Below are 10,054 nucleotides of genomic sequence, written 5' to 3' on the forward strand. Positions count from 1 at the left end.
CAGCATGCCGTGTGTCTCAGCTAACGTTAACCAAGCTGGTTAAAGACAAATATTAAGAAAGGAACTCAGTGCAAGATATGGTTATAAGATTTACGATGCTTCGGTCGTCAAATGCCTGAAGCCCGAACGCCATATGGCTTACAGTCGTATTTCGCACCGTGTTTTTAAATATATTTTCCAGCGAAGCTCCATATGCCTATTTTCCAACAGATTGATGCCCGTAGACTAAAAACCATGGCCCGATCCCGAATACCGTACCGACACACAGCGGAGGTGAAGAGGTGAAGCAGGCTTCAAGCATATCCACCAACTTGCAAAAATAAGTGTAATATCTTGGGTCCAAATAAAACGCGTTAAAGATATTAAACTGATAAGAACAGACACTACACTTTGACCTGCATCGGCCACGTCTACGTTCACACCACCCTCTCTTCGTCGGCGTTCCAAACGCTTGTGTATCTCCTTTCTATTATTTCCGCTCTCCCATGGTGATGACGGTCCCGTCGAAACTTCACGCGCGTCTAGTTTCCTCCTGCTCCTCGGGGCGACTGTCCCGTCGCCCACGCGAATGTATATAAAAACCCTGGTAAATGAGCCCCTACATATATGTTCAAAATTCAGTGTCACGTGTGTGTCGCATGTTAAATAGCTTCTCTGGTCATCCACCTTCGCCGAGTGGAATGGCTTATGATTTCTTTCTCCTTTTATCAGCTTGGGTAACGCTATCGGGAACACACATATAGTAGTGTGCGGCGATGATTCGGCCGCAGGCTTGGTTCCCAGCGAGGAGCGCATCGCCAATACCAACAACCACCTCGGGTGGCGTTGGCGAGTACGTAGAGCTAGACAATGAAGATGAATTGCAGATGCAGGGCTCGCAATACAAAAAAATGGAATATTGAGAGCCTGTACACACACACACACACACACACACACACACACACACACACACACACACACACACACACACACACACACACACACACACACACACGCACGCACGCACGCACGCACGCACGCACGCACGCACACACACACACACACACACACACACACACACACACACACACACACACACACACACACACACACACACACACACACACACACACACACACACACACACACACACACACACACACACACGAAAACAGAGAGAGAGAGCGAGAGAGATAGAGAAATGTTCTTGCGCTACAATAGCTCCTAATAGGAAATGCCAACCAATCGCGACGTCGGATACACTATTGGCGAAAGCGCCGGCTAAATGACAAATATGGTTTTCTAAAACTTGAGAATTCGGCTTCAGGTTTTAAGGTTTCACAATCTCGCATTTGTTGTCCCTTAACAATGAAAACCCAACATGGGTACTTTGGATGTAAAATCAACAGCAAAAGAGGAAAGCTACACGATGGCCTCATCGCTCTTATATTTTATCTTCTCTACACGTGGCTGTTTATTTATCTATTTATTTATTTATTTATTTATTTATTTATTTATTTATTTATTTATTTATTTATTTAAGCTACCGCCCAAGGGCAACAGAAAGGAATGAATAGATAGATTCAGAATTGCGCGCGACATACCTGACAAACAAAAAGCACGTTGTATGGGAGCAGTAAGGAGCTGACTTAGCGGGCTGCGAATGGCTGAAAGGGGCTTGAGTGCCGCGTACTTTGAAAAAAAAAATCGAATGAAAGAAAGTAAATACATTTGATAGAATATGAAAAGGAGAGAAAAAGAAGAGAAGAAATTCGAAAGAGAAAATCGCGGGAAAAGGGGGAGGGGAAACGGAGCGAGAACTATGGCGTGAAAATGTTGTGTGATAAAGGGAGAATGAACAACGCAAGCGAGAAAATTCGCGGTGCCTATGCTGTCGCGTAAAACTCATTTAGCGGAGAAGACCCCAGCATGACTGCCGAAAAACTTTATCGGATTAGCAGTGTAGTTCGACATTAGGCAATTTGTTACCGACTCGGTTCCCTACTTGTTCCTACATTTAATGGGTGTGACTACACAGACATTGAGAGTGCTAGTGGTCAGGTGAAGCCTCCGTCTATGCCAAGGCTGTGGTCAGTCAAGGCTATAATCTGATTGCGCACCTTGGCAAATAGAGGCAAGAGAGACAATTAAGCAAGCGAGCACCGTCGGATTCGCGCGGGAAACTCATTCCCGTTGCGGTTAGCTCGGTAAGGCAAAACGAGTTAGCTGGAAAAAGAGAACGCTGAATTGAACATTATGCAAATAAAAAAAAAAAGGTTTGGTTAGTTCATTGTGTTTTCTATTGTGCCTGCTAATAACGTCATTTGACTCCAACCGATGGGACGTAGTCCATTCTCTCTCTTCCTTAGTTCTAGCAATAAAACGTCGAGCACTGTAGCCAACAGGGGTACATTGCATTAAATGAATGGCAAAAGGCTCGAGAGAGAGATAGAGAGAGAGAGAGGGGGGAAGGCAGGGAGGTTAACCACAGGCGATTTCCGGTTTGCTACACTGCATTGGGGTGGGGGATATAGGGGTTGTAAAGACGGCAAAGAGCGAGAGAAGGAAAAAAAAAGGACAATAAAAAATATTTTGAATGTTGTCTGCTATCGGCGTTATCCGCATCTTCGTGCGCTCACCTTGCGTTCTCCGACTGCTCACAAGCGGTCAATTTTTTTCGGAGGAGTGGATGCAATTTGTTAAAAAAAAAAAAGAAGGTTGGCCATAAATCACACCGTAAACAAGCGCTCACGCGTTGAAAAGGCCCGAACATGTTGCCATCACTTGGTGGACAACCACCATCGCCTGCCCGGTTGATAATAAGAAAATAATCCGTGTACTATGGTGTATTGCACTGCTGCTAGGACGAAAAGACACGAATGCAATAGGTGACCGTAACTTTAATGAAAGGTACATCGCGCTTGCTTATATCATATTGGAGGTCACATGCGTGCGCATATTTGGTTTCTTTAATGACGGCAGCCACTATTCAGAACCCAAAGTGGTCTTCGCGTAGCGTCCGTTTTCCTTCGCTCGGTAGGCGTGTCATCAGTGGTGCTGAGCAGAGAAACATTACGAGACTTTTCCCTTTCGGGAACAACTAAACGAGCTGTAATGGCGATTCAACTGTCCTAGTAGCTGCGAAAATTACTTTGGCTACCTAATTAAGCATTGTGATTGGTCCTGCAAGTTACGCCTGTCAGGGCACAAAACGTTGTTACCAGAGTAAGAGAGAGAGGGGGAGAGATAGAATGGAGGAAATGCAGGGAAGTCGTCTAGATGGTTCAGTTCGCTATCCTACACGTGGGAAATGGGATGGAGGAGTGAAAGAGAGATAGAGGGAGAAAAAGAAAGAGAGAAGACATGATTGCAGATCATTCACACGCACTATGCAAGGTGTAGCACATCCAGCGTAGTAAACTCAAGTCTGCCGCGTTACTGTAATGTAGAAGAGCTCGTGTGACTCTACGGGCTGATGAGCTGTGAGGCCAGGCTCCCAACACCTTTGCTTCTGTAAAAGACCGATCAAGGAGTCTGCTCAAGACACACTGGTACGAAGGTAGCGTGGCGCTCCATACAGAGTGCGGTTTGTAAGCTTGGGTGTAACGTAAAAAATAAAGCAAAAATAAAATAAAACAGCCGTTGCATTAGTCTACTTACTACTGCACGCTGGTCTACGTTTTTCTTCAATACTATGTCGTCGTCAAAAAAGATCGAAGGTCAGAAGCACCAAGAATTGAACGAAATATTAGTCCTGTCGTAACAATACAAAGTAAAATAAAGAAGAGCACAGGAGCGGGACACGCTGTGTGCACTCACGCGGTGCCAACTCTCAACTTAGTATCGAATCGCAACCCGAACTCGTAAAGACCAGTCAGTAATAAAAGAATTAGGCGAAGCGCGTGAGAGTAAACGCGCAAAAAAAAAAAGAATGTAACGGGTACGACCTCTTGGCTTATAGCCGCAGTTGCCCCAAAGTTTCAAAATATCGATGTTTTCTTTTTGAGTCTTCAAGGGCAGCGCATGAAAAAAAAAAATGAACGCAATCCGGTGGCGGCAGTGGACTCCTGGAAAGTGGTGATAAGGGGACGTAGCCCGTTTCCCAAGAACTGATCCGTGTCGAATGAAAGACATGCGGAGCGTTAAGTTCGGCTTGCGCAACTTCAGCAGTATTGCGAAAACGGGAGAGAAATGCCATGAGCCCAAGTACTGAGAGAAAAAATGCAACCTCAAACGCAGAAAGAAACAACGATATTGTGGTTGTTTATGTGGGACCGACCTCTTCTTGAGCTGCGTGAATCGGAGAAATTTTGGGAAAACGTCGTTAGATCACCCCTGAGGGGTAGTGCGAATGCATGCCTGTGACCAACTACGTATCTTAATTTTAATTTTTATTTTGTCTGCGTGGTTTTCCAGAGGGCATATCGTGGTTAAATAAATGTGTAGAGTCCTTCTTCTCGAATAAGGTGCATAAGTGGCCTGTGGAACGCTTCGTCCGGTAATTAACCGCTCACAGTCTGTGGCATGATCCGACCGTATCACGGTAGTCCAACCCGCTTTCTTTCTTCTGTTATTTGTCTCTGTACTCAGCCTCAGCAGATGGCAAGCATACGCTGCAGATGCGGGGCCAGACCCCTTTGGGCAATACACAGGGTTTTCAGGTACTGAACTCTATAGGCCCAGCTACGACAGGGTAATTTTATTCTTGCTGTTTCTTCCCGGTCGAAGTCGAAGTGTGTTGAAGTCGTGACATGAAAATCATGTGATCTCTCGGACACATTATTGGAGGAGGCAGAGGAGGCAAGTGGCGGGGGATGGCATTGGTAATGGGAGAGAGAGCCGCTGCTTCGCGTGGAGAGCAGCTCGCCATGTCGCCTCATCGCCCCAGAACATTTCGTGTGCTTCTATTTCTGCAGTAGCTGAACAATTCAAAATACTCTTTCGGTACAGCACTGCCTGCACAGAGCTTTACGACGTATATTTGGAGATTTACGACGCAGCCAGGTGCATTAAAAGATAGACACTCGTAGTATCAAAAGACACGACTAATGATTTCCTGTCTTTCTCCTAAGATTACTGTTACCGCATATGTGTTACCATCTATGCTGCGTACCAACCTCAAAAAGTTTTGTAAAACTATTAACCCTACAAGACATATCCCTCTAACTTTACTCGATGGAAACAATAATTCTATTCCGGAGCATCATGCTAGTCGCACACTTAATACCTTTTTCTGCTCAGTTTTTACCAAAGAACCCGACACCATACCACCAAACTTCCCTACATTTGACCAACTAGCTATGCAAGACATTTTATTCGAGCCTAATGTTGTTATGAAATTAATGGAGTCAATGAAAGTCACATATTCGTGTGGTACTGATGGCCTCAACTCGAAAATTCTAAAAATACTAAGAACATTGTTATCATCATTGTGTGCCATATTTTTCAACAGTCCTTATTATCAGATGTGCTTCCGCGAGACTGGAATATTAGTAAGATTGTCCCAGTCCCCAATAAAGACTCAATTTCTTCATATAAAAACTACCGTCCTATTTCTCTCACAAGCATCTGTTTGAAATCAGTGGCACATGTAATTTATTCACATATTATCAAATTTCTTGTTTCGGCCAACTTTTTCCAACCAAACGCGCATGACTTCTTAAAAGGATGTTCCTGTGATTCCCAACTAGCCCTTTTCATTAACGACCTTAGTGATAACCTTGACCTAAACATTCCTGTTGATGCGCTCTTACTACAGTTTGAGAAACCTTTCGACAAAATGTCGCATAAACAATTACTACTAACACTCTCGCGCCTAAACCTTAATCCCTTAGAAATGAAATGGCTTCGAAACTCTTTCACTAACAGAGGACAATTCATTTACGCTAACAAATACTCGTCTTCTCGTTCTCCGGTTACCTCAGGTGCTCCCTAAGGCACTGTGCTCGGGACTTTGCTTTTTCTGATTTACATCAATGATCTTCCATATAACATTTCTTCTAATATCTGTTTATTTGCTGATTGTGTAATCGACCGCCCGATTTCTAACAGCCGTGACCCCAATTCCCTTCAAAAAGATCTTATACAAATCGAAACTTGGTGAAAAGACTGGTTAATGTCCCCTAATATTACTAAAAAATGTTTGATCTCTTTTCATCGCAGGCAATCCTACATTCTTTATAAATATGTTCTTTTCGATACCGAAGTGTCTTCCGTTTCCACCTGTAAGTATTTGATCATTACCTTAACGCATAACCTAACTTGGTCTTCACATATAAAGAAAATCTCTAACGATGCTAATCGCGTTCTTGGCATGTTACGTTGAAGTATTCGTTCTGCTACCCCTTCCAACAAATTATCAGCATACCAAACTTTTGTCCGACCTAAATTAGAATCCGCTTCGGCCGTGTGGGACCCTCATCAGTCTAACCTCTCTCTAACAATACAAAAGTACAAATTCGCGCTATCCCCTTCATCTATTCCGATTACTCATAATATACTAGTGTCTCTGCCTTCAAATCCCTAGCCACCTTACCAAATCTAGAATCACGTCGTAAAATGTTTCGATTGTGCCTTTTTCATAAGTTTTATCGTTCACGTTTAGCAGCGTCAGTGATATCACCAGCCCATCACCTCTCCAGTTGAACTGATCACCAGAAGGTGGTCTACTTTCCCCTGCAATAATTTCTGCTCGTCTTCGATCATTCTTTCTAAAATTACCCCGGGACTGGAATGATCTCCCGCCGGAAGCTGTACACCGTATCAACCCCATCCAATTCAAGAAAGAGATCGAGGCCATTATCTTATAAATGTCATGTCCCTCCCTCAGGTAATGCCCCTTACCCGGGGCCTTTGAGGTATAATAAATGAATAAATTGAATAAATGTGTCTTGCGGGGCAGTTTGGTGCATGACATTGGAAGACATGACTTCGTTAGCGGCAGAAAAAAACTACAAGCTCTTCGCCGCAACTAAAGAATAACACCAAGACAGAACAAGAAAAAATACTGTAGAGACACACACACACAAAAAAAAAAGAATTCCACTTGTAGCATCTAGTACGCGCACCACGATTTGGTACAATAGCTTTGTCTCAAGGATGACTAAGAAAAATATAGAAGAAGTGTATCTGTTTAGTCGCTGTCCTTGTGCGGTGCTCTGATTTTTCTGCATTTTTAGGACATTTACGGTCAGCATTGGCGACGACTGACTAAGAAGACGTGGGGTGAAGATTCAAAGGGCCGGGCGCCTTACAAATACGACATTTGTTTTTTGAGGACGTGGCTATTACCCTGCCACTACGGTAGTCGGAAGCCTAGAACATCGTCACGAGTCTTATGCTCGTCCAAATGTAGCAAACCATACTAATGACACCACAGGCCGTAATGAAAAGCCTGGAGGCTCCGGAGAACGCTATTTCTCTAGCTCAGCTCTCTTTTCCTTATTTCTGCGTACATCTTTGGAGAGTCGGTATGGTTCGTGGCGCGGATGCAAGTTGACGTCCCCGTGCCTCTTCCGGGAATGGCGACTTCAGCGGCGGCTGCGTCTAGGAAGCGGACCGGCCTCCAGAGCGACACCGACGGCGATGACACCAGCGTCTACTTGCTCAGCAGTGAGGACTTCTCCGATGACGCCTTCGAGCTTGTGCGGAGCCGCAAGGCGAAACGAAGACACACCACCAGGGCATCCATGTCTTCGAGCACGCCAACGGTAGGACCAACTCAGAATACCGCAGTCAGTACGATTCTATTTGTACCAGAACTCGCTACCGACAACCTGAGGCGACTCAACAGACAGTCCGTATCGGTGCAACTTGAAGCGGTGGCGCCAAATCAGATAGCAGACGTTAGAGTCAACACACGAAAAAATGTGTTGGCTATCGACGTCACACATGAGACTGCGCTGAGAAATTTGACTACAGTTACAGAACTAGGTGGCGTTAAGCTCCGCTCGTACATCCCCCAGAACAGTTGTTCAACTACTGGTGTCATCTACGACGTGGATGTCTCCATCTCCAGCGCCGACTTGCCGATCCTAGTGAAGCCTGCCGTTGATGGCGTCGCCATAACACATGTGTATCGCCTCGGCACATCCCGCTGTGTGAAAATTATATTCAAGGGCGAGACTCTCCCTTCGCACGTCAAGGTGGGCCACTTTAGACACCCTGTGCGACCATTCATCCCAAGGCCACTGCAATGCCGCAATTGTATGAGGCTGGGACACGTGAGTGCCGTGTGCGAGAACATGAGAGTTTGCTCACGCTGCAGCGAGCCCCACGCTGCAGGCTCTTGTGCAGCCACGGTTCTCAAATGCACCAATTGCCTTGGGTCCCATGATGCTTTCTCGAAGGACTGCCCCAAAATTAAGAAGGAAAAGGCGATCTTGAAGCAGATGGCGAGAGACCATTCGTCTCGTCGGGAAGCTGTTGCGGCCGTTAGAAAGCGACGCTCCCGACGCAGCCGGACTTCAAAGAACGCTGATACCTCTATGAAGAGTACGCCCCATTCGACATCACCTCCTCCTCTGCCCCGTAGGCCTGGGGCAATTCAATCTAAATCGGACAAGGCCATGGCGGAGAACAATACAACTTGGTCCTCACTACTAAAGCAACAGCCAAAGCCAGAACAACAGCGGAAGTCACAACTGAAGCCACAGCTGATGCCGCAGCCGATGCCACAGTCGGTGGTACGGCCGATGCCACAGCTGGAGGAGATGCCACAGCCGGAGGAGATGCCACAGCCGGAGGCGATACCGCAGCCGATGCCACAACCGGAGGCGATGCCGCAGCTGATGCCACAACCGGAGCCGGAGCCACGTCAAGTGATACAGCTGCGCACGGCTGTAGAGCGAACAACGCGAGTTCCTGACAAATTGCCTGAAGAAGACCGGCAAGTCGTTATGATGCTCCGGTCTGTGATGAATACCCTTCGAATACTCTTAAATAACCTGCACACTCCGTCAGCGCGAAGTGCAATGCAAGTGCTAGATGCTCTCAATTCAGTACTTGCAACTCTTGAGTAAGCATCATGGCTCACTCGCATCATTATATTCGCACTGAAGTCAGAACGGCTGGGGTTTAGCTTAAAAATATACTGTCACGCACTGCAACGTACTGCGGACGCCCACCGGATCCTTGGTCTTGACTGGTACCTTCAACGTGCATCACCAGCTATGAACGTATCGACGGAGCACTTGCTTTTACTTGACTGATTTCCAAGCACTTTGCTGCGTGCACAGACAGTGTTTCCTCTATCCCGCTTTCCTTTTTCTGTTCCCCCTTTCCCTTCCCCCAGTGTAGGGTAGCAAACCGGACGCTCGTCTGGTTGACCTCCCTGCCTTTCCTCTCTTTGCTATCTCTCTCTCTCTCTGGAGGCTCCGGCGTCACAGCGCTTCATAAAACCGGCACGTCTGGTTCTCCACAACTCGGAATCGGCAACTTCAGCGACTTCAGAAATAACGGCTGACGGTGAAGCCGAGAGCAAGAAACCTCGTCTAGAGGACAGCATGTATAAAGATAAAACATATAATTATGAGCTACGTGATCAAGAAGCGGTGGGTGAGGACGCACCATTTATTTTGGTCACGTATAAGAAAAAAAACGAGCAGAAGGCATCCCGGTTGTTTTTCACTCAACAAGCGGAGGTACTACTTTTGGGCAAGTGAATCCAAACCAAGTGTCTGTCGAAATAGTTTCCGCTGCCAAAGAAAAGGTACAGTCTTTCAGGACGGCCAGGGATGGAAGTTTCAGTGTCCGCGTTGCTTCCTTAGCCTCTGCAAAGCGCCTTTTGATGTTCTCATGTGTAGGCGGCCTGGAAGTCAAGTCCTTCATCCGAGAGTCATAAACGAGAAACGTTGGGAAAGTAAGACATGTGCCTCTGCAGAATACAGATCAACAACTCCTAGACTTCTTGCGAGATGCAGGAGTTATATCGGCACGCAGACAGATTAAGTATTACCACCAGGAAGACGGAGAAGTAAAAGTTGGATCTACTTGAAACAGTAATTGTGACTTTCACAGACGATCGCCCTATTCCAGGGAGAGTTAGGTTTCACCAATCATCCTGTCGAGGAATATC

The 10,054-nt window shown here is 46.1% G+C and overlaps 1 pseudogene; it reads right to left on the reverse strand.

The window, feature by feature from the left end:
* Positions 1-229: 229 nt before the first annotated feature.
* LOC126532531 (U2 spliceosomal RNA) lies at positions 230-401 on the reverse strand (annotated as a pseudogene).
* Positions 402-10,054: the final 9,653 nt, after the last annotated feature.

The sequence above is a fragment of the Dermacentor andersoni genome, chromosome 5, assembly GCF_023375885.2.
Source record: "Dermacentor andersoni chromosome 5, qqDerAnde1_hic_scaffold, whole genome shotgun sequence".
Classification (NCBI taxonomy): Eukaryota; Metazoa; Arthropoda; class Arachnida; order Ixodida; family Ixodidae; genus Dermacentor; species Dermacentor andersoni.